The sequence below is a fragment of the Eurosta solidaginis genome, chromosome X (assembly GCF_040869045.1).
Source record: "Eurosta solidaginis isolate ZX-2024a chromosome X, ASM4086904v1, whole genome shotgun sequence".
Classification (NCBI taxonomy): Eukaryota; Metazoa; Arthropoda; class Insecta; order Diptera; family Tephritidae; genus Eurosta; species Eurosta solidaginis.
The window spans coordinates 136,729,584-136,756,357 of NC_090324.1; the positions used below are offsets into that span (position 1 = coordinate 136,729,584).

The 26,774-nt window shown below is 43.4% G+C and overlaps 1 protein-coding gene and 1 pseudogene across 1 annotated transcript in view; both read right to left on the reverse strand.

Moving 5' to 3' along the window:
- The window catches only part of LOC137235482 (calcium-dependent secretion activator-like), a 3,515,579-nt gene that overhangs the window by 1,424,800 nt on the left and 2,064,005 nt on the right, over positions 1-26,774 (reverse strand). The gene's annotated exons all lie outside the window — the stretch shown is intronic.
- On the reverse strand, positions 393-25,559 carry LOC137234554 (uncharacterized; annotated as a pseudogene).

Below are 26,774 nucleotides of genomic sequence, written 5' to 3' on the forward strand. Positions count from 1 at the left end.
TATTTTTGTTTAATGAAATTTTACATTTTCAGTTCTTTAATTTAAAATTTTTTATTACAAAATAAAAGCGAATTCAAATGTAATGAATTATAAAAATTTATAAATATGAATATTTACAAAATGGATTGTGGAGTTTTCCCAACATATAACAAAAATTAATGTGTGTGTGTGATTTTGTAGATAGAGTGAGGGGAATAGAAATAAAAATTAGAACATGAATAGGAATAAGGATAGGATAAGAAACAGAGGCAGTGGAAAAGACGGAGAGAAAAATTGGTGGGAGGATGAAAATTGGGGAGATGAAGAGGAAGAAGAACAAGAGAGTAAGTGGAAGGAATAAAAGGGAAGGAGAGAGGTTGGTATGGTTATAGGTGTAGAGAGAGGGATAAGGATAGAAATGTGTAGTTCTGTTAATGTGATGCGTGCATAAAAGTTAGAATAGCACGCCGTTTTGCTTCACCCTCGCTGCTAGACCAATTTGGTGTTTCAGGCCCCTCTTCATCCTCGCCACCAATATCACCCTCAGTTATGTCGGTTATGTCAATGTTATCGTCTTTTTGCTGTATGACAATGTTGTGTAGAATTGCACATACTAATATCCACCTACAAGCAAATTTAACCGACTCATCATTTCGTATCGTAACTCTGAGCTCTTTTAAACTGTTAAAGCGCTCCTTCAATATACCATAACAATGCTCAATTCTTATTCGATATTAGCTAAATTGGCGGTTAAATGCATTTCGCTGATGCGAAGTCATTTCTGTAGAGGTGGATCTGAAGGGGGTTATAACAGCACTTGTTAATTTATAAGCACTGTCGCCTGCCAGCCATTGTGCACCTGTAAACAAGCTTGAAGCTTGGGTCACTAAACTACAATTGTTGTATATTCTGGCATCGTGGACGCTTCCAGGGAAGCCGAGCACCAAATGACGGATTCGTAGCTTATAGTCGCACACAGCCTGCGCTTTCAATGAATACACATGCTTCCTAGAAAATTAAGCTTCCGGATCGTCAAGCGGTTTCTCGGCTAACTTTATTTCAGTGTCATCAACATAGCTAATACAGTGGGGCAACTCGTCAAAAGTTTCAGCTACTAAGCTTTGACGCTCAGCACTGTCTGGCCAGTACACAAACTGCTGTCTCACCCTTAAAATGGCTTGAAATATTCTGTTCGTCATGTTCTGTATAAAGATTTGGTATTAGTTATTATTTTTCAAAAAAAAAAATGTTTTGTATTGCTCCGCCATCGCTAACTCCAAACAAACTCGCAATTTTGCTTATCGTGGCACCCTCTCCACTTGAGCCCAGGCGATATAAAACAACTAAAAGTTGCGTTTCTAGCGAGAACTGCTTGCAAGAGCGCGGACCGTTGAATATTTCGTCGTCCTTGATCAAGTCATACAATACTAGGAACGTTGAGTGGCTAACTCGAGCAATTGTTCGAAACGTCTTGCAAAAACTGGTGAGATTTAGGGACGGAATGGTGAACAAAGTCACACCCATACCTTATCTCAGTGAACGCAACCATAGCAAACGTGAAATCCTCCCAAATTTCGTCCTCTTTCCTTTTTTTATTCTCTGCAATGAAAATGGTTATTACACAAGCCATCTGGCCAAAAGCACAAATATTACCGTCATTTTCATCAGAAATCTCCAACATCAGCAAGTCATTTACAAGAATATTGCAACGAATTTGCTGCAAATCCTCTTATTTGCCCTTTTTGCTAGGTTCGTATCGCTAAACTGTTGAATAAATAACTCCAATATTGAATAATGGAAAAATGGCCTTTATTAAAATGCTTCACAATAACACTCAAACTGTGCAACGAATAGCTTAATAACCAAACTGATAGCTCAAATGAAACTCCACTAATCAAAATAATACTGGTATTGCTCGCTAGATATCTTCTTAGTCGTAACTGCTGATCAACTCAAATCAAACTGAATTACTTCTTACTCGCCTGCACGGCTTTTATAGTTTACGCTGCATCCTTCTAGGCTCTTCGATTTCCAGAAGTTACTACTAGTTGTTTCGGCTACAAAATCGCCAGCCACAACTACGTGCACAAATTATTGCCCTTTCTTGTGACCACTGAGATAAGATATATGCATGTGTTTGTGCATTGCCGCTCCGCTGCTCTATACGTACATATGTGTAGACGCAATTATTTATTCGTTTATGTAAACACATAAAGATTGAATAATTGATGTGAATGTTTATAGTTTACAGTCTCTCGCGCGCACATAGCCGTATAAGTAAATGCATCTGTGTGTGACATCTCTCTGGGCTGCCTTATATATGTGTATACTTGATTTGATTATTAACGTAAATACTGCTTGGCATTGCCTTAGCATCGCCTTAGTGATGGGATAACTTAGGGGTGGTAATATCCGTGATACTGCCCTCCACCTAAGTCTGATCGTCCCGATCAGACAAATCTCTCGATCTAAACGCTGCTAGCATCGCCAAATGTACCACTCTTCTACTCCGTGGTTTCTCAATGCTTTGTATGCGGTAGATGGTATCACTGATCTTCTTCACAACCTTGTACGGGCCTTCCCAACTGCACCGAAATTTGGATGGAACACCTGTCCGCCGTTGAGGTTTGTATAACAGTACCAAATCTCCCGCCAAGAAACCTTTCGAATTATTGTTCTCATGGTACCTCTGTTTCATCGTACCACTCAATACCCTGGTTCGTTCCTTCACACTCTGTTGTTTGGCCAATGAACCACTTCGTAGAGCTTGCGCTGTACGAATTTTCTTTGCATAATCGGTATCGTTCCCACATTTTACAACAGTAGTGCGCTCCGGCTTGAAACTGCCCTCGCATTCTTTCCCGGAAATTCGTTGCTTCGTTTTCCTGCGTCTTTTAGGTTTTGTCAATGCCAGTGTTTCTCTCGCAGGTACTTTTGATTTTGATTTATTTGGCCCATTCGTTTCATTAACCTTTACCTTTGACTTTCGTGGCCTTTGTCGACTTTTCTCCACCAGTACTCTATTACTGCTGAAACCTTTTTCCAAACTGAAGTTAATTGGCACATCCTGGTTCTTATAATGCATCACCCTTCTCTGCATATCGATCTTGATGTCATGGTCAACCAAGAAATCCACTCCCAATATAACTTCATCAACGATCTCCGCCACAACGAATTTGTGTAAAACCATGACCTTCCCAATTAAGACTTCACATATTACTTCTCCCTGGACTTGATTATACTCGCCAGTGACCGTACGCAACCTTGTTCCAGGTAACCGCTTTACTTTCTTGTTAACCAAATCAGATCGGATCAAGGAATGAGATGCGCCCGTATCTACAGTCAGTACACGTTCCTTGCCATCCACATTCCCTCTGACGGTAAGACTGCTTGATTTCCTTCCAATTTGCGACACAGATATCACAGGACATTCAATAGCCCGGTCTAGCTCTCTACCTCTTACTCGCTCTTGCTCATCTCCTCCAGCTTTGCGTTTATGGCCACCCACATTGTTGAACTATTAGGACCAAGATCGCAATGACGTGCAATGTGACCTGGGTTGCCGCACTTGAGACATTTAATAACTCCGGCATTCTTCTGTTGAGATCCCTTCAGTGCTTCCAAAATTGTTTCTACCCACTCTGACCTTTCTACTTCCACACGGCGTGCTTTGAAAACTGGCTTACACAGAAGCGACGCTGTTTCCTGAATCAATGCATGGGATACCGTTTCAGAAAATGTTTGCTTTGGGCTCGCGTATGTGGCTCGCTTCGTTTCGACGTCCCGTATGCCATTTATAAAGCTCTGAATCTTCACTCTTTCCGTGTATTCCACGGGTGCATCCGCATTTGCAAGATGAGCCAATCTTTCAATGTCCGAAGCAAACTCCTGCAAAGTCTCGTTAGCTTTTTGGTAGCGGTTATGCAATTCTATTTGAAATATCTGTTTCCTGTGTTCGCTTCCATATCGCCGTTCTACAGCAGCCATCAATGCGTCATAACTGTTCCGTTCGTACTCTGGAATAGTCTGTAAGATTTCGGCAGCTGGTCCTTTCAATGCTACGAAGAGTGCGGCAACTTTATCTTCCACATTCCAGTTGTTCACTGCTGCGGTCTTCTCAAACTGTAGCTTAAAGACCTGGAAAGGAACAGAACCGTCAAAGGATGGTGTTTTTACCTTTGGATTACTCGCTGAAACTGCTGGACGATTTAATTGTAACTGCTGAATCCGATCTTTCAAAGCATCCATCTCAGCTTCCATTTTATCTTGTCGTTCACTAAAACCCTCCAACTGCGATGATATGCGATCCTCTTGCGCTTTCAACTGCTGAGCCAACTGAGATATCATATATGTCTTCTGTTCTTCCAGTTGCGATGCCATATATGTCTTCTGTTCTTCCAGTTGAGATGACATTTGCGACGACATTTCTGAGATACGTGTCTCCTGGGATTCCATCTGTGATGACATATACGTTTTCTGTTCTTCCAGTTGTGATGACATGTTGGTGGATATTTGTGATGACATTTCTGTTATACGTGCCTCTTGTGCTTCCAGTTGAGATGCCAGTTGCGACGACATTGATGCTACTGTCGATGTTTGTGCAGATATTGCAGCCAATATCATGTTCAAGTCTGTGCTGCTAACCGTCTGCGATGTTTCGTTTTTCTCTTCAATTTTCGTTGTCTCTTCGCCATCAAGATGAAAGACATACTCTCCCACATCAATTCCTTCTGCTTCCATTGCCTCTCGTAGCCGTGCCTGAAGTTCAAGTTTAACGCCGCTTGTATTCAATCCACGGCTCTCCAACTCCTTCTTCAGCTGCTGGATCCTCAATTCACTGAACTTTGCCATGTCCTTGTTGTCCTCTAGAATTTATCCAACAATTCCTCTTCTGACACCAATTGTAACGAATTTGCTGCAAATCCTCTTATTTGCCCCTTTTGCTAGGTTCGTATCGCTAAACTGTTGAATAAATAACTCCAATATTGAATAATGGAAAAATGGCCTTTATTAAAATGCTTCACAATAATACTCAAACTGTGCAACGAATAGCTTAATAACCAAACTGATAGCTCAAATGCAACTCCACTAATCAAAATAATACTGGTATTGCTCGCTAGATATCTTCTTAGTCGTAACTGCTGATCAACTCAAATCAAACTGAATTACTTCTTACTCGCCTGCACCGCTTTTATAGTTTACGCTGCATACTTCTAGGCTCTTCGATTTCCAGAAGTTACTACTAGTTGTTTCGGCTACAAAATCGCCAGCCACAACTACGTGCACACATTTTGCCCTCTCTTGTGACCACTGAGAAAAGATATATGCATGTGTTTGTGCATTGCCGCTCCGCTGCTCGTATACGTACATATGTGTAGACGCAATTATTTATTCGTTTATGTAAACACATAAAGATTGAATTATTGATGTGAATGTTTGTAGTTTACAGTCTCTCGCGCGCACATAGCCCTATAAGTAAACGCATCTGTGTGTGACATCTCTCTGGGCTGCCTTATATATGTGTATACTTGATTTGATTATTAACGTAAATACTGCTTGGCATTGCCTTAGCATCGCCTTAGTGATGGGATAACTTAGGGGTGGTAATATCCGTGACAATATCTTTGTAAAGACGTTTTAGTTTTAATTTTTCACTTAATCTTGGCATTTTTTAATTAATAATAATAATGAAAATTTTTTTGACAGTAAAACAGCTGATCGACAATTCAGTTTATCAAGAGTATTACTAGGTGCGTTCATATAACAGCGTGTGTAAATGCATATAATTTTACACCTTATAAGTTTATATGCTTGCATGAGTCCCCCTATTAATTATGTGGGTACATAAATGTCTGTTTGTATTATAAGTTCATGCTCTAATATTGAAATGTCAATGCGACAGTTAAGTACATTATTAAATAGTAAGGTAATGATTGAATTTAAAGTAAATGCATTTGCAAGTGTTCCTGTCCTACGGCAACATGCAGGGTGTGTCTTTAGGTGACCCAACATCCCGGCACCATTGAAAGACCTTTCAAATTTGTAATATTGCAATCTTGTGGATTGGGCGTGGATTTGGTGTTCTGTTCCTGTGCTTTCAATTCAGCTCTTTTGCTGCAAGCACCAACTAAATTGGTCGCATTGTCACAAAATACGTCTGACGGAAGGCTTCTTCTTCCATTCATCCGTGTAAGCGATGCTAGGAACGCATCCGTAGACAAGTCTGAAACGACCTCGATGTGCAACGCCTTTGTTGCGAAGCAAACGAAGATGGCTACGAAGAGTTTATAGCGTACCTTGCATCTCATTCGAAGGTAAACGTTGATAGGTCCACAAAAATCGACGCCGTAACGGGAAAATGGACGTGATGGGGTCAATCGTTCAGTGGGAAGATTGCCCATTATATGTTGATGTAGTTTCGGCTTGTATCGGACACAATGGATGCATGACCGAACAATAAGTCTAGCAAGGTCGCGAGCGTTGACGATTCAAAATTGTATCAATTGGTCCTGCATGGTAATTTTTGATGTGAAGATATCGTACGTATCGTGTGACGAAATCACATTTACTTGGCAACAAGATCGGATGTTTTTGGGATTCTGGGATGTTTGCTAACTCAAGTCTTCCGCCAACTTTCAGGAGTTCAAATCCTTGAGTCGTCTGCAAGAACGGGTTTAAATTCCTTAGTGTACCATTTGTCATTGCCTCGCTTCGCAAGTGTCGAATACCTTCGGCGAAGTGTTGCTGTTGAATGTTCCATATAATGCTTAACAATGCACGGTGTAGTTCGTCGGAAGTGAGATATCCACTAGTAATATTTGTAACTGGTTCCTTAAGTTTTGTGATAAAACAAAACATCCAAAGAAAGATATCAAAATTATAATTATAAAACAAAGGTTTAATTTTCGCTAAGAGTCGGGACAGTAGTAGTGCACCACAAAGCTCCAGTTTTGGTAGTGACTGTCGTTTGGTAGGAGCCACCCTGGACTTCGCCGTGAGAAGGCGTACACGAATATTGCCATCATAATGAACAATGCGCGAATATAGTCCACAACCATACACGCGAATCGAAGAATCAATAAATCCATGAATTTGCAGAGACTGGATATTAGTTGATAAGCAGTACCTTGGAACCTTGATTGAGTAAGAAGAGAAAGATTATCAAGAAAAGTTTGCCTAGCTGATAAAATATTCTGCGGAACAGACTCGTCCCATTCGAGTTTCAGCAGCCATATTTTATGAAGAAGAATTTTATCCTTGACCACAATTGGTGCTAGAAGCCCGAGAGGGTCGAAGAGCGACGATGCAATGTACAGTATAGTTCTTTTTGTAATACGACCATTTATTGGCTGCTTTGGAAGAAAAGAAAATATAAAACTATCCTGGATTTCATCCCATTTAAGACCAAGAGTGGTGTTGAAAGGCGTATCGAGATTTGGGCCCTTGTCAGAGTGTTCGTCTCTGAAATGCTCATGATTAGAGTGCCATTTTGCCAACTCAAATCCCCCTAATTTTAATAATTCGGTTACCTTTTGTTGTATCCGCGATAGCTTAGCAATCGATTTAGCACCATATACTAAGTCGTCAACGTAGACTTGACAACATTTGAACCGACGACGAAAGTTGACTGCTATTGATCAGCGAGGTAGGGCAAACTGAGCACAGCGAGATATGGTGCAGATGCCACTCCGTGTGTGACTGTATTGAGCTGAAATGTTGGAATATCATCATCTGGCGAGCTTCTCCACAAGATATATTTAAACTTCCGATGGTCATCACTGACTAGTATCTGCCTGTACATTTTCACTATGTAAGCTGTAAGCGCAAGGCTATTTAAATGAAAACGAAGTAAGAGAATGACGAGCTCGCTTTTTATAGTTGGTCCAACCATGTGAATATAATTTATCGATATCTGAGAAGAAGTTCGACAAGATGCATCGAAAACCATTCTTAATTTGGTTGTTGTGCTATCAGGCTTCGAAGCGCAGTAATCTGGGATATATTAATGAGGTTCATTTAGTTTCGGGTTTGGTACTGTTACCATGTTACCCAGGCCTTTATACTCATCCATAAATGTGACATATTGTGTCTTTAGAAAAGGGGATTGTTGTAAGCGACGTTCTAATGCGTTAAACCTTCGTAAAGCTGTTGTGGATGATCCACCTAGGGAGGCAGGATTGTCCTTGAATTGAATTTTAACTACCACCCGACCCTCAAAGTTTCGAGTAACGGTGTCGTTATATAATTTTTCGCAACTATGTTCTTCAGGGGTCCAAACGTCCACATTTGTTGTAACTGCTTCAATCTTCCATAGGTTTTCCAACTTTGAATCGACGGAGTCCTCCTAAACAAGTAAGCAGTTTTTTTGTAAAATTGGAAGATTGTTACCAAGTTTTATTTGCCCTACAGAAAGTGAGCTGAAAAAGCTCTCTCTCCCTAAAAGCAAATCATTTTTTTTTTATTTATAAAATTGATCATCAGCAAGCACAACGTTTGATGGGATATGCCAAGAAGATGTGTCTACCTTCGGCTGTGGCTGATAAGCGATGTGCGACGTGATACAAAACGTGAGTGGTAATTCAAACCCTGTGGCTTGTGACATAATATTCGTAGATGTTTTTTATTTAATACTGGTGAAGGACTGACCTATACTCTTAATCTCAATGTTAGGTTTGCTGCGTGGTAGCATCAGTTGTGCGAAAGTTCATCCGTGATCGGCCAAGACGATAATTTCCGGAAGCGTCGCGAACCAAAGCCATAGCCGTGGCGAGGGTAATGTGGTCCGACAAAGTATTGTTCATGTGCGTGTGAACGGCGGATGCCCAAGAAGTATTTGATGACTCCGGAGTAGTACCTCGATGCAACAAACTATGATGTTGACGGGAGCAAACTCTGCACTTTAACGTTGATGTGCAGTTCGACAATTGATGTCCCTTCGGCAGGCAATTAATGCAAAGCCCCATTTCTAAGAGCCTTGAACCGGTCGCAGTTTTGTATTTTGTGTGTGTTAATAAAACACACCGAACACGATGAAGTTGAGTAAGCAAGTGAATAACCCTTGTTTTGATTCTTTACCTTTTATACCTTGATGAGGCTTTGACGTACAGGTCCGACGGCGTGAGCGTTTTCAATTGAGTCGAGGTAGTGCCAACGTCTATCTAAAACTTTGGTGCAATCTGGCCAGCTCGGTAGTGTTTTGAAATCCAACGACACCTTCCATTTGCGATTGGTTTCTTCATCTGCTTTCTGCAAAACGAAATAAATAAGCATGGCTTGTGCAATTTGGCTCTCACTTCCCAATGACAATAACGAACCATAAATTGCAGACGCTCGATAATTCATTACCAAAGACGGGTAAAGCGATGGAACTTGGTAGGTGGGTTGACCTTATGACGCAGAATAGAAAATTAGTAAAATTTTGAGAAATGGGCGTGGCACCGCCCACTTTTAAAAGAAGGTAATTTAAAAGTTTTACAAGCTGTAGTTTGGCAGTATTTAAAGATATAATGATGACATATTTCAGGATCGTTACTCCTATTACTATATGCATGCTTAATAAAAATTAGCAATATCGGAGAACGACCACGCCCACTTTAAAAAAAAATTTTTTTAAAGTCAAATTTTTACAAAAAATTTAATATCTTTACAGTATATCAGTTAATTATGTCAACATTCGACTCCAGTAATGATATGGGGCAATAAAATACAAAAATAAAAGAAAATTTCAAAATGGGCGTGGCTCCGCCCTTCTTCATTTAATTTGTCTAGGATACCTTTAATGCCATAAGTCGAACAAAAATTTACCAATTCTTGTGAAATTTGGTAGGAGCTTAGACTCTAGGACGATAACTGTTTTCTGTGAAAAAGGGCGAAATCGGCTGAAGCCACGCCCAGTTTCTATACAAAGTCCACCGTCTGTCCTTCCGCTCGGCCGTTAACATGATAGCTTGAGCAAAAATCGATATATCTTTACTAAACTCAGTTCCCGTACTTACCTGAACTCACTTTGTATTGGTATAAAAAATGGCCGAAATTCGTCTGTGACCACGCCCACTTTTTCGATATCGAAAATTACGAAAAATTAAAAAAATGCCATTATTCTATACCAAATACGAAAAAAGTGATGAAACATGGTAATTGTATTGGTTTATTGTCGCAAAATATAACTTTAGAAAAAAACTTTGCAAAATGGGTGGGACACCTACCATACTGTTCGTGGTATTACATATATAAATAAATTAGCGGTACCCGACAGTTGATGTTCTGGGTCACCCTGGTCCACATTTTGGTCAATATCTCGAAAACGCCTTCCACCACACCCTTATAAACTAGTCATTAACACCTTTCATTTGATACCCATATCGTAAAAACAAATTCTAGTGTCAGCACTGGTCCACCTTCATGACGATATCCCTAAATGGCGTCCATCCATAGAACTATGGCCTACTCTCTCTTGAAATACTCTTTAATACCTTCCATTTGATACACATGTCATACAACCACATTCCAGGGTTACCCTAGGTTCATTTTTCTACATGGTGATTTTCCCTTATTTTGTCTCCATAGCTCTCAACTGAGTATGTAATGTTCGGTTACACCCGAACTTAGCCTTCCTTACTTGTTTTATACTCAGTTGAGCAGAGCTCACAGAGTATATTAACTTTGATTGGATAACGGTTGGTTGTACAGGTATAAAGGATTCGAGATAGATATAGACTTCTATATATCAAAATCATCAGTATAAAAAAAAATTTTGATTGAGCCATGTCCGTCCGTCCATCAGTCCTTCCGCCTGTCCGTCCGTCCGTCTGTTCGTTAACACGATAACTAGAGTAAATTTTGAGGTGTTTTGATGAAATTTGGTACGTAGGTTTCTGGGCACTCATCTCAAATCGCTATTTAAAATGAACGATATCGGACTATAACCACGCCCACTTTTTCGATATCGAAAATTTCGAAAAACCGAAAAAATGCCATAATTCATTACCAAAGACGGATAAAGCGATGAAACTTGGTAGGTGGGTTGACCTTATGACGCAGAATAGAAAATTAGTAAACTTTTGAACAATGGGCGTGGCACCGCCCACTTTTAAAAGAAGGTAATTTAAAAGTTTTACAAGCTGTAGTTTGGCAGTCGTTAAAGATATAACGATGTCATATTTCAGGATCGTCACTCCTATTACTATATGCATGCTTAATAAAAATTAGCAATATCGGAGAACGACCACGCCCACTTTAAAAAAAAGTTTTTTAAAGTCAAATTTTTACAAAAAATTGAATATCTTTACAGTATATCAGTAAATTATGTCAACATTCGACTCCAGTAATGATATGGGGCAATAAAATACAAAAATAAAAGAAAATTTCAAAATGGGTGTGGCTCCGCCCTTCTTCATTTAATTTGTCTAGGATACCTTTAATGCCATAAGTCGAACAAAAATTTACCAATTCTTGTGAAATTTGGTAGGGGCTTAGATTCTAGGACGATAACTGTTTTCTGTGAAAAAGAGCGAAATCGGCTGAAGCCACGCCCAGTTTTTATACAAAGTCCACCGTCTGTCTTTCCGCTCGGCCGTTAACACGATACCTTGAGCAAAAATCGATATATCTTTACTAAACTCATTTCCCGTACTTATCTGAACTCACTTTGTATTGGTATAAAAAATGGCCGAAATTCGACTGTGACCACGCCCACTTTTTCGATATCGAAAATTACGAAAAATTAAAAAAATGCCATAATTCTATACCAAATACGAAAAAAGTGATGAAACATGGTAATTGTATTGGTTTATTGTCGCAAAATATGACTTTAGAAAAAAACTTTGCAAAATGGGTGGGACACCTACCATACTGTTCGTGGTATTACATATACAAATAAATTAGCGGTACCCGACAGTTGATGTTCTGGGTCACCCTGGTCCACATTTTGGTCAATATCTCGAAAACGCCTTCCACCACACCCTTTTAAACTACTCACTACCACCTTTCATTTGATACCCATATTGTACAAACAAATTCTAGAGTCACACCTGGTCCACCTTTATGGCGATATCTCGAAAAGGCGTCCACCTATAGAACTAAGGCCCACGCCCTTTTAAAATACTCATTAACACCTTTCATTTGATACCCATATCGTACAAACAAATTCTAGAGTTACCCCTGGACCACCTTGATGACGATATCTCGAAAAGGCCTCCACCTATAGAACTAAGGCCCACTGCCTTTTAAAATACTCATTAACACCTTTCATTTGATACCGATATCGCACAAGCACATTCTAGAGTCACCCCTAGCCCACCTTTATGTCGATATCTGGAAAATGCTTTCACCTATAGAACTAAAGCCCATTCCCTTTTAAAATATTCATTAACACCTTTCATTTGATGCCCATATCGTACAAACACATTCTAGAGTCACCCCTGGCCCACCTTTATGGCGATATCTCGAAAAGGCGTCCACCTTTCATTTGATACCCATATCGTACAAACAAATTCTAGAGTCACCCCTGGACCACCTTGATGACGATATCTCGAAAAGGCATCCACCTATAGAACTAAGGCCCACGCCCTCTTAAAATACTCATTGACACCTTTCATTTGATACCCATATCGTACAAACAAATTCTAGAGTCACCCCGGGTCCATTTTTATGGCGATATCTCGAAAAGGCGCCCACCTATAGAACTAAGGCCCACTCCCTTTTAAAATACTCATTAACAGTTTTCATTTGATAGCCATATCGTACAAACAAATTCTAGAGTCACCCCTGGTCCACCTTTATGGCGGTATCCCGAAAAGGCGTCCTTCTATAGAACTAAGGCCCACGCCCTTTTAAAATACTCATTAACACCTTTCATTTGATGCCCATACGTTACAAACAAATTATAGAGTCGCCCCTAGTCCACCTTTATGGCGATACTCCAAAAGGCTTCCACCTATAGAACTAAGGCCCACACCCTCTTAAAATACTCATTAACACCTTTCATTTGATACCTATATCGTACAAACAAATTCTAGAGTCACCCCGGGTCCATTTTTATGGCGATATCTCGAAAAGGCGTCCACCTATAGAACTAAGGCCCACTCCCTTTTAAAATACTCATTAACAGTTTTCATTTGATAGCCATATCGTACAAACAAATTCTAGAGTCACCCCGGATCCATTTTTATGGCGATATCTCGAAAAGGCGTCCACCTATAGAACTAAGGCCCACTCCCTTTAAAATACCCATTAACAGTTTTCATTTGATACCCATATCGTACAAACAAATTCTAGAGTCACACCTGGTCCACCTTTATGGCGATATCTCGAAAAGGCATCCACCTATAGAACTAAGGCCCACGCCCTCTTAAAATACTCATTAACACCTTTCATTTGATACCCATATCGTACAAACAAATTCTAGAGTCACCCCGGGCCCATTTTTATGGCGATATCTCGAAAAGGCGTCCACCTATAGATCTAAGGCTCACTCTCTTTTAAAATACTCATTAAAAGTTTTCATTTGATAGCCATATCATACAAACAAATTCTAGAGTCACCCCTGGTCCACCTCTACGGCGGTATCTCGAAAAGGCGTCCTTCTATAGAACTAAGGCCCACGCCCTTTTAAAATACTCATTAACACCTTTCATTTGATGCCCATACGTTACAAACATATTATAGAGTCGCCCCTGGTCCACCTTTATGGCGATACTCCAAAAGGCTTCCACCTACAGAACTAAGGCCCACTCCCTTTTAAAATACTCATTAACACTTTTCATTTGATAGCCATATCGTACAAACACATTCTAGAGTCACCCTGGTCCACCTTTATGGTGATATCTCGAAAAGGCGTCCACCTATACAGCTAAGGCCCACTCCCTTTTAAAATGCTCATTAACACTTTTCATTTGATAGCCACATCGTACAAACAAATTCTAGAGTCACCCCTGGTCCACCTTTATGGCGTTATCCCTAAATGGCGTCCACCCATAGAACGATGGCCTACTCCCTCTTAAAATACTCTTTAATACCTTCCATTTGATACACATGTCATACAAACACATTCCAGGGTTACCCTAGGTTCATTTTCCTACATGGTGATTTTCCTTTATTTTGTCTCCATAGCTCTCAGCTGAGTATGTAATGTAATGTTGGGGGGAAGCATTTCTGTACCGAAATGTTCTTGGAAACTCTGAAAGTCTGCCCTCCAAAGGGGAGTTACAAAAATGAAAGTTTACGTCTTTTAAAAATGTATCAATTTTTTTGGGAAATTCACCACAAGCGGCCATTGAAGCTAAATTTAAGATGTGACAAACACATCCATTAACATGCAGATTTGAAACAACTTGCATCAGCCTTGCTTGCATTCCGCTTTTCGCTCCCATCAAAACCGAGCAATTGTCGGTAGTGAAACCAATCATTTTTTCAAGTGGTATTGAATGGTATTTCAAAGATTTAATAATGGCATTAGAAATACCCTCCGTTATAATTTTCTGGCCCTTTTATTTGAGTTATTATTTTCTGTTCTTTAATTCTATTGAAATTTGTTCACAATTTTAGAATCAGTTATGGAATTTTTCATAAGCATATTTAAATGATCCATAATTGCAAATGGCAAATTGTGCTCGGCAACAAAACAACTTAACTATATATTTTCTTCGAAAAATTTTAAATTTTTTTGTGCGTTCAGAGCTGCTTTGCAAATGACTTGAAGTGTAGTGCTGTATTTTACAAAAATGTACCAAATGTGTCAATGTAGTACCAACATACTTTCGGGAAGCGAAATGTACCAAAAAAGTACAAATGTACCATGATTATCATCACTGAATTCCAATCTACATATATGTACCTATACTAGCCTTTACCCGCGGTCCCGTCCGCAAGTAGAAAATGAATTATATGGGCTATTCACGTTAGCCTGCTTATCAATTTATCTGTTTAAAAAGTTTTTTCTGTCTAAAAAGTTTTTTCTTTCTAATGCATTTTATTTTTTTAATTGAGTAAAAAAAAGATCTAAATGAGCTGATAACCTGATAGGATCCCCAAATGATCCCGAAATTATCTAGAAAAAGCCACGAAATGACCCCGCCGATATCGCGGATGGATCCCGAAAACCATCCAGGAATGGCCCGGAAGGGTCTCCAAAAGTTCCCGGAATAGTCCCAAAAAACCAGAAATGACAACGACATGATTCTAGACTTATCAAGATAACCACACAGAAATGATACCTGAAGGGTACCAAAATGATCCCGAAATAGTCCGGGAAAAGGTCCGAAAATACCCTGACGGGCTCCTGGACGGATCTCAAAAATCATCCAGAAGATATCCAGGAAGGGTTCCTAAATTATCCCGACTTAGTCCAGAAAAAGTTTCGAAATGACCCCGAGGGGATCCACGACGGATCGCGAAAACCATACAGAAATAATTCCGGAAGGGTCCCAAAATGATCCAATGGGATCCCGCACGGATCCAGAAATGATCCCGGAAGGGTCCCAAAACTATGCCGGAGAAGTAAAAAAAAAATCTCGAAATGACTCCTACGGCATCAGGGACGGATCCAGAGATGACCTCGGAAGGGTACCCAAATGATCACAAAATGGTCCCTAAATGACCCTGATGGATCCGGCAAACCATCAAGAAATGATGCCGGAAGGGTCCCCAAATGATCCCGAAATATTACAGAAAAAGTCATGAAATGACCCATAAAGGGTTCATAAATGATTCCGAAATAGTCCCAAAAAAGTCCCGAAATTACCCCGATTGGTTCCCGTACAGATCCCGAAAACAATCCAGAAACGACGCCGGAAAGGTCCTCAAATTATCACCCTAATAGTCTTGAAATTACCCTGACGGGATCCCGGACGGATCCCGAAAACCATCTAGAAATGATGCCGGAAGTTACCCCAAATGATCCCGAAATACTCCCGAAATGACCCCGATGGGACCCCGGACGTATCCCGAAAACTGCCCAGAAATGTTGCCGGAAAGGTTTCCAAATGATCCCCTAATATACGCGAAATGACCCTGATGGGATCCCGTACGGATCCCGAAAACCATCCAGGAATGATGCCGAAAAGGTCCCCAAATGATCCCGTATTAGTCGAGAAAAAGTCCCAAACCTGACGGGATCCCGCACGGATCCCGAAAACCATCTATAAATGATGCCGGTAGGTACCCCAAGTGATCCCGAAAAAGTCCTGAAATGACCCCGGCGGGATCCCGGAGGAATCCCGAAAACCATCCAGAAATGAGTTCGGAACCGACCCCAAAGGATCCCAAAAAAGTCCCGAAATGACCCCGACGGGATCCCGGACGGATCCCGAAAACTATCCAGAAATGATGCCGGAAAGGTCCTCAAATGATCCCCTAATAGTCCCGAAATTACCCTGACGGGATCCTCGATGGATCCCGAAAAACATCCAAAAATGATACCGAAAGGGTCCCGTAATGATACCGTATTAGTCTAGAAAAAGTCCCGAAATGACCCCGACAGGATCCCGGTCGAATCCCGAAAACCATCCAGAAATGATCCCGAAAAGGTCCTGAAATGACCTCGACGGGATCCCGGACGGATCCCGAAAACTATACACAAATTATTCCGGAAGGGACCCCAAAAGATCCCGAAATTACCCCATCGGGATCCCGGACGGATCCCGAAAACTATACAGAAATGATGCTGGAAAGGTCCTCAAATGACCCTCTAATAGTCCCGAAATGACCTGACGGGATCCCGGACTGATCCCGAAAACCATACAGAAATGATGCCGAAAGGGTCCCCAAATGATCCCGTGTTAGGCGAGAAAAAGCCCCGAAATGACCCCGACGGGTTCCTGGACGGATCTCGAAAACCATCCAGCAATGATGCCGGAAGATACCCCAAATGATCCCAAAATAGCCCCGAAATGGTCCCGATGGGATCCTGAACGGATCCCGAAAACCATCCAGAAATGGTGCCGGAAGGGACCCAAAATGACCCCGAAAAAGTCCCGTAATGATGCCGGAAACCAGTAAGAATTTATCTCTCAAAGGTACGCAAATGATCCCGAAAATACCCCGACGGGATGCTGGACGGATCCCGAAACCCATCCAGAAATGATGCCGGAAGGGTCCCCAAATGATCGCGAAATAGTCCCGAAATGATCACGGAATAGTCCCGAAAATGTCCCAAAATAACCCCGACGGGATCCCGGACGAATCCCGAAAACTATACATAAATGATCCCGGAAGGGTCCCAAAATGATCCCGAAATAGTCCCGAAAAAGTCCCGAAATGACCCCGATGGGATACCGGACGGATCCCGAAAACCATCCAGAAATGAATGATAACGGGATTACAAATAAGGTGAAGCTAATTAATAATAAAACCATGTTAATAAGGCAACAGGCGCGTTGGAGCGAATGAAAAATTACAAAGAAACATTCAGGTAAAACTAATAAGAGAGCACCGATCGTTTTTCCAAAATTGTTTAGATCTCGATTTGTATGAGCCAGATACCAAAAATAATTGATTTAGGAGAACATTTATATTGAGTTATAACAATTTATAGATTTTACACCAGAGGGGGAGAGAAGGGGGAGGGGGACGGAGGGTGACACTGCTCATTTTGTAAGCCCTCAACTTATTTGACCTATTGAGTTGTAATATTGGTGAAGGGCAGTAAAGGTAAAGTTATAATGTGTAAAAATTATTAAAAAGTAATTTTTCAAAGGGGTCGTGGGACCCTCACCCGCCTTTCCATGTCCGAAAAAAATTTGGCTAGTAGACTATTGTCTGTGTCCCAAATTTCATCAAAATCCGTGTAGCCGGTCTGGCGTGATTCAGGCACAAAGACGAAAAAATATAATAATTAAATTATAACTGTTCCTAGGGGGCGGGGACCTCGCCCCTTTTGAGAAATATATAGCTAGTAGATCCTTTTATACTATATGTGTGCCAAATTTCATCCAAATCTGTCCAGCCGTTCTTGCGTGAGTGAGGCCCAAAGACAAACGTCTGGATATCCAAACTTTCCCATTTATAATATATATTAGATTAGATTAGATATTAGATGTGTACCTACAATTGTACAATATCAAGTGGGTGTGTTGGTGATTGCCTTAGGGAACGTACCCAAACTACGTGACCCATTTTCTACAACTTTTTATCCCCCTCCCTCCCCTCGGTGACCAACGGTAGTATATTTTATAAGATCTCTGTTGGTCTTCTGGAGAGGACATGCAGAGGTCGCACGCGAGACACGTCGTCCACTGCATTACCGTGCACGTTTTTCTGATGATTTTTCATGGAAATTTTTGACGCGAAATAAATTCCACAAAAAAATTGCAAGATTTTTTAGAGATTATTGACTACGTGACAAAGCCCCAATCCCTCCCCTCCTCCCCTGTGACCGGGTGTAATACCTAACGAAACCCCCCTCCCCATAAAGGGGTCACGTAATTTGGGTATATTCCCTTACCTATGCTTTTAAGTTACGCTCGCCTGCTCACAAGCATATAACTCTGTTGGTTCTTCAGAGCACATCGACGCTAATTATATTTTTATGTTGTTGCACTTGGCATTGGTAGTGTCGAACTATTCGAACCAATGTTCGATACAATACAACAAACATGTTGATCTGCAACACTCAATTATTATTGATGTTGTGATAATGATATCGCCCTGTGATGTTCGCATATTACGTCGAGAGGCTAATATCATTGTGATGCTCGTCATAGAGTCTGCCAAACCGATCCTTTTAATTCATTAGCCATTTAAGGCTTGCGTGATCGCTAATGATAGCAAATGGCAGACGCTGACGTAGGGCCTAAATCTCTTCACACTTACTACGCCAGCATAACATTCGAGCTCCGTGATTCCTTTGGGCTTTGTTTAATTTCGCGGACATATATGCTATGGGACGCTAATTTCCTTCGTCATCCAGCTGGAACAAGACTCCGTGGCCTCAAGTGGTGAATGTGTCGGTTATACCACCAAACACCGCTTGAGACTTCGCCAGCAACGGCACTACCACAGTAACGCTCACCCGCGAACAGGCAGCGTCCGCCCGCCTGCGCCGACAGTAACAGCGCCACAAACAGCGCTACGCAAGCATATACGTTGGCCGCAGCAACACTACGCAAACATACAACGCTAGCCGCAACAGCATCATAGCTAATATATACGCTGGCCATACCATTACGCCAATCTACTACGCTGGCCGCAAGAGCACCATAGCTAATACACTACGTTGGCTTCAGTACTGCGCCGATCTACTACGCTGACCACGACAGCGCCCCGATAATATACTGCGTTGACACAGCAAAGTTACGCAAACCTACTACGTCAACTGTACCAGAGTTACCCTCGTGCCGAAGCACGGAGCTGTGGTCGTGACCAGAGCTACTTGTGGAGCGTCCCTTGAAGTTGTCGGTTCTACCATGCGGACAGGTCGCTTCACAGGAGTGGGTCGTGGCCTTAAGTGGTGAATGTGTCGGTTATACCACCAAACACCGCTTGAGACCTCGTGAGCAACGGCACCACCACAGTGACGCGCCCCGCGAGCAGGTGACATTCGCCAGCCAAACTACCACGCTGGTCACAATCGCAAACATACTACGTTGGCCATAGCATTACGCCAATCCACTACCCCGGCCACAATCGCACACACACTACGTCGGCCACAGCCACTACGCTGACCGCGACCGCACCACGCTAACATATTACGTGGACCACATCACTACGCAAACATACGACGTTGGCCACAGCATTGCGCCAACCCACTACGCTGACCGCAAGCGCCAACATACGACGCGGGCCACAACAGCGCTACGCAAGCACTTTACGTTGGTCACCGCAACACGCTGGCCACAACAGCACTACGCACACATACTACGGTGACCACAGCAGAGTCACGCAAATACACGACGTCAACCACACTAGGGTCGCGTACATACACGCCAACGCAAGGCGTCACCGAAACACGCTTTACACGCACTCATGCAAAGACCAGCCGGGCGTCCTAACAGGACGTTCCTAACGGGACACGCACGCCGACGCAGGGCGTCACAAAACACATTTACACACACATCAGCAACGACCATCGAGGCGTCATAACGGGACACGAGTACCGTTGGCCCACCACGCAGTATAGAGCAAGCATACAGTGAAACGAAAACAACAAATATTTCTTCTTTTGATTACGTAAAATTTTTCATTTTAATTATAGTGTACATACATATATAGAATTAGAGAAATAAAGTGAATTTATATGAAAACGATTTGCACGGTGTCCCAAATTTACAAATCTATTGTAAGCGAACCTTGGACACGGCGAGTATACCCCTAGCACTTATTGAAGAAGCGCCGGGGCGGAAAAGCTTCGTTACAATTGGTGCCCGAGCAGGGACCTGCAAATCGTTACACGTCAGAAGGAACATTCCTGACGAGAAACCTAACCACAAACTGGTCGACCAGATCTTTACCACGTGGTTAGGCACAATTTCAAAGGAGCAGCTGATATCCATCACACAGGAATTGGGTATTGAGCAGACAGGTACCACCCGAGAAATCCGAAAGCGCATAGCAGCACTGGCCTCAAAGGCAAATACGGACTCGGAAATCCACGAAAAAATTGTATCCCTACAAGCCACCTACAAGGAAACTACGCACATGAGCGACGTAAATGAGGTTAAGACACCGACTCCGTCGAACGGAGGAGGCACACCGAAGGTCCCCGTTACAACAGTAGAACAAACTCAATTCGCGTCTCCTCCCAGGAATACAGTACCCACACAACAACAAGTACCATCAGAAATTACGGCATCATCAACCGGCACATCTCAACCCACGCAACCGTACTTACCAGCGGGAATGACGGCACCAGCTATGAACTATACATGCCACGTAACTCAAGCACCGACCATGGTGTTCGCGCCCATCATCGACCAGGTAAGAAAGTGGTCCGTAAAGTATGAAGGTGGACGGGACCCGTTAGCGTTCATCGAACGGTTAGAGGAGTTAGCCGAAGTATACGCGCTAAACGTGGAACTCCTGCCAAAAACCATGCTCGAACTACTAAGGGGCGCCTCGCTACAATGGTACCGCAATAACAATGCGCACTGGGGAGAGTGGACAAGCTTCAAAAAGGATTTTTATGTTTCTTCCTACCAGTCAGGTACTTCGAGCGGCTCGACGACAACATACGCCAACGAAGGCAGCACAACAAGGAGAGGTATAAGGACTACGTACTAGGAATCCAGAGCTTGATGAGACATGCAGGGTACACCAGCGAACAGCGGCTGGCACGAATCTTCCGTAACAGCCACCCCGATTACCAACTTTACATCCGTCGGAGGGACTTCACTAATCTCGCAGAGCTCCTGACACTTGCCGAAGAATACGAGAGCATACGCGAGGACTATCGAAGATCATCAGTCGGACATCACCGCGAAGTTACGCGACACATCGCCAGTGACACAACCCGGGTGTCACCATCAAAACTTGCAAAACAACCACCACCACCACCGAACCTATCGAACCGCACGCCTCCAGGCAATAAGAGATACGACCCCAACGGCGTATGCAGGAGATGCGGCGAACGAGGACATGATACCAATAGGTGCCGAAACCCACAGAAAATTTTTTGCTGGGAATGTGGCCGCAACGATATACGAACCATCGAATGCTGCCGCCGACGTCAGGGAAACGACAGAGGGGTCCACGAAGAAGAAGGCGCCGTGAGCCCAAGGGACCTAGCGCCGAAACGGCAGTAACGATACCCAAGGAACCCAGCGCTGAAACGGCAGTAACAATGTACCAAGAGCATGGTCGCCTCTACGCCGTAGCCAAGCTCGGCGGGGAATCAGCCGAGGCGGTCATCGACACAGGAGCATCAAGAAGTTTCGTCTCGAGCAGCTTTGCAGAACGTGTGGTGAACTCGGGAAGCGGAGAAATGGTGAGAGTGGCCACCAAAATAACGATGGCAAACGGGACTAGCACTACCATCTTCGACGCCATAAGGACTGAGGTACGCCTCGGAGAAGCGTCACTCCACACAGCTTTACACGTCATGCCCGGAGCGATCGACGACATTATACTGGGCCTAGATACGCTTGGAAGCACCCCTGGAGCCCCATCTGGAACCATTCAGAGTGTAACAGCACCGAGCAGTAGTAACTTCAAGCACGACGGCATTATGCAAAACAACGACGACGACATACAGGAAGAAGCGGAACGAGTGCGCGGTTTTCTGTCAAAGGAACTCCGAAAATTCGAGAGCATGAGTGGAGTGACGACAATAGCCGAGCACAAGATTGTCCTCACGAACGAACGCCCCATCAAGCAACGTTACTTCCCACGCAACCCAGCCATGCAGACAATCATCAACAGCGAAGTTGACGAATTGCTCCAGAAAGGATGCATCGAGCCATCCTGTAGCCCACACAGCGCACCGATCGTACTGGCCAAGAAGAAAAACGGGAAGTGGAGGTTATGCGGCTACTGGCAAATACCACTGGAGCCCAAGAGCCGGCCCTACACAGCTTTCACAGTACCGGGACGCGGATTATTCCAGTGGAGCGTTATGCCTTTCGGCCTACACTCTGCACCCGCAACGTTTCAAAGAGCACTAGATCAGGTTATTGGGCCTGAAATGGAACCCCACGCCTTCGCATACCTCGATGACATAATCGTCATAGGATCCACTCTGGAGCAGCACAATCGCTATCTGAGAGACGTAATGCTACGACTACAGCGCGCCAACCTCAGAATAAATCCGGATAAATGCGAATTCTTCAAGAAGGAAATCCGATACCTAGGACACCTAGTAAGCGACAAGGGAATTCACACCGACCACCCCGAGAAAGTCACGGCCATCAAAGACTTGAAGCCACCAACGAACGTGAAAGAGGTACGCCAATATCTCGGTATATCATCCTGGTACCGACGTTTCGTACCCGACTTCCCCACGATCAGCCAACCACTCACAACCCTGCTGAAAAAGGGCAAACACTGGAAGTGGGAGGCCGAACAACAGGAGGCCTTCGAGGTCTTAAAGCAAAAGCTCACGGAAGCACCGATACTTGCCTGCCCGGACTTCACCAATACCTTCACCTTAAAAACGGACGCCAGCAATTTCGGGCTGGGTGCCGTATTAACACAGGACCTGGAAGGCGGAGAACGCGTGATCGCCTACGCCAACAGGAAACTCAACAAGGCGGAAACGAACTACTCGCCCACCGAGAAGGAGTGCCTCGCGATAGTCTGGGGAATACGCAAGATAAGGCCATACTTGGAAGGATACCGATTCAAGCTAATCACGGACCATATGTCTCTAAAGTGGTTAAACTCCATCGAGAGGCCTTCAGGCCGTATAGCACGATGGGCCTTGGAGCTTCAACAACACACTTTCTACATCGAGTACAGGAAAGGGAAGCTGAACCTGGTAGCGGACGCACTATCACGGCAGCCACTGGAGACCCTACGCCTAGCAACGACAAGAGAGCCACAATGCAAGTGGTGGCACAAGCGCGTCGGCGAAGTACGCACTAACCCCGAGAAATATAATACACTACGTTGGCTTCAGTACTGCGCCGATCTACTACGCTGACTACGACAGCGCCCCGATAATATACTGCGTTGACACAGCAAAATTACGCAAACCTACTACGTCAACTGTACCAGAGTTACCCTCGTGCCGAAGCACGGAGCTGTGGTCGTGACCAGAGCTACTTGTGGAGCGTCCCTTGAAGTTGTCGGTTCTACCATGCGGACAGGTCGCTTCACAGGAGTGTGGGCCAAATTAATGGAGTCGTGGCCTCAAGTGGTGAATGTGTCGGTTATACCACCAAACAACGCTTGAGACCTCGAGAGCAACGGCACCACCACAGTGACGTGCCCCGCGAGCAGGTGACATTCGCCAGCCAAACTACCACGCTGGTCACAATCGCAAACATACTACGTTGGCCATAGCATTACGCCAATCCACTACCCCGGCCACAATCGCACACACACTAAGTCGGCCACAGCATTACGCCAGCCACTACGCTGACCGCGACCGCACCACGCTAACATATTACGTGGACTACATCACTACGCAAACATACGACGTTGGTCACAGCATTGCGCCAACCCACTACACTGACCGCAAGCGCCAACATACGACGCGGGCCACAACGGCGCTACGCAAGCACATTACGTTGGTCACCGCACCACGCTGGCCACAACAGCACTACGCACACATACTACGCTGACCACAGCAGAGTCACGCAAATACACGACGTCAACCACACTAGGGTTGCGTACATACACGCCAACGCAAGGCGTCACCGAAACACGTTTTACACGCACTCAGGTAACGACCAGCCGGACGTCCTAACGGGACGTTCCTAACGGGACACGGGCGCCGACGCAAGGCGTCACAAAACACATTTACACACACACCAGCAACGACCATCGAGGCGTCATAACGGGGCAGGAGTACCGTTGGCCCACCACACAGTATAGAGCAAGCATACAGTGAAACGAAAACAACAAATATTTCTTCTTTTGTTTGCGTAAAATTTTTCATTTTAATTATAGTGTACATACATATATATAATTAGAGAAATAAAGTGAATTTATATGAAAACGATTTGCACGGTGTCTCAAATTTACAAATCTATTGTAAGCGTACCTTGGACACGGCGAGTATACCCCTAGCACTTATTGAAGAAGCGCCGGGACGGAAAAGTTTCGTTACACCCTTTGTAACAAAATTTACTTTTTTCCACATTGATTGTTAGCTTCGCTTCCCTTAAGCAACGAGCGAACTTTCAAGTAAACCCAAATGAGACGAGAAACTTTCTGAACACACTAACAGGACATCTAAGTACACAAAGACAGACTCACGTAACGTAGCAGAGATGACTTTATCCATAAGCCTACACATCCTCTGTGCCGCATTACACAGACCAAACGGCATTACTGTAAAGTGGTATAACGGCTTACCACGCACTGTAAAGGCTGTCTTTTCTCTAGATTTTCTCTCCAAAGGGATTTGCCAGAAGGCAACATTCAAATAGACGGCTGAGATTTATCGCGTATTCTGGAGACGACTCAAGATCCCATCGATATGCATCTTTCACAGTCCGTTCGTTCACCTTCCTAGCGCCCAGGCATAACTGATTCTTTGTTCCCTCAATTACCAGTGAAACAGGTGAGTTCCAACTACTATTACTTTCTTCGATTACCCCCATACTCAGCATTCTGTCGAGCTCTTGGTAAACTAACTTTTGTATTGCAGGAAATATGGGGTAATGACGCTGTTTCACTGGGAGATTTTCATTTATGACTTCAATTACGTGTTCTTCCATATCGGTTTTGCCTAGATCTAGCACAGCGAATGACCGAAACTGCGCTTTCGGTTTGTCCAAGGCGTTGGCTTCTTTGGGTGAGAGATCGGGTTGAACCGCGTCGAACGACAGGTCGCCCTCGGCGGGTACGAGCTCTGCGACGGCACTATACATTGAGGGCTCTGTCGATCTAACTAGATTAAGACTAAAGGTCTTCCAAAAGTCAATGCCTAAGTAGACTTCTTGTTGCAGTCCTGGTACTATTAAAAACTCTAGTTCTTTTGTCATATCATCCCATTCGACCGGTAGTGTAATCACTCCTATCAGTGGGTTTTCGTTCCCATTTGCCGTTCTAATGTTCTGGCCTGATATCTGCAGAACCTAATTTTCTTTCCCTACCAAAAATGTATTTGCGTTCTTGCCTAAACAACTAGCGCCTGCTCCCGAGTCTAATAATGCTAAAGTATCTTTGCGCCTATTTTTGTCTGTGCAAAGAATCTGTTATCGCCTTTTACTGTCACTATAGTTGATATTATTTTATTAAGGATTTTCTTATACGCTTTCCTCTTTTCTCTCATTTTCTGAATTTTCCTAAAATTTCTACTCTTGCTCCCTTCTAAGGACTCGCAAAATATTCTTTTCCTAGCTGCCGCATATTCAAGTTTTCGCTGATGTAAACTTTTCATTGCCCTGTTTGGTCTCATCGAATTTCTCATCATTCCTATCACAAAAATCATTTTTATTTCTCTCCCTTTTCAACATTTGGTATGGTTATTGTTGACGGGGGGCTCCTTGACCTGGCAAGAGTTCCCGGCTATCTCCGCTAGTGCACAGTTTCCCTCTTCAGGTTTGAAGACGCAAAAGGACATGTCACCACCACATGCGAAACACACCATATTGTGGAAAGATGACTTGCATCGCGTTTCCTTCTTCGCTTCGGAGAGGTTTTTGGACGAAATAATCAACAGGCATCCCACAAGAAAAATATGGCATCAAATGGAATGGTGATACACAAAACGCGTTGATGGTGGACTTCGGGCTGTTCTGTGACGTAGAGGCATGGGCTGAGGATGCGCCTTTTGCACTAGGGATGCTCAGCTGCGGCTGATGTGAGGGTTTGTTCCTAACAGGGTTACCGATTGCTTCTATTGGCTTTGGATTTAATGTTTCGTATACTAATGGGATCTCTGGGAATGCCAATTCATTCACGTTTTTCGCTCTGTTACGATTTTCTTTCATAACCCGCTCTGCACACTTACATGCTGTCTTCAATTCTGCCAAATATCCATCTTCGATGCGAATGTCAAATTTTCCAGATACGGTTTCAAGTTTCCTTTAAGTGTTCCCACTAATTCTTTCTCTGTAATCTTATTTTGCAGACGGAACGTGAGAGTATGGACCTCTCTGTAGAATTCATCAAACCCTTCCTGTGGTAGCTGTTTTCGTTTCATTATTTCCCGGATTATCTCATAATCGTACTCCGCAGTTTTGAAATGGCACAGC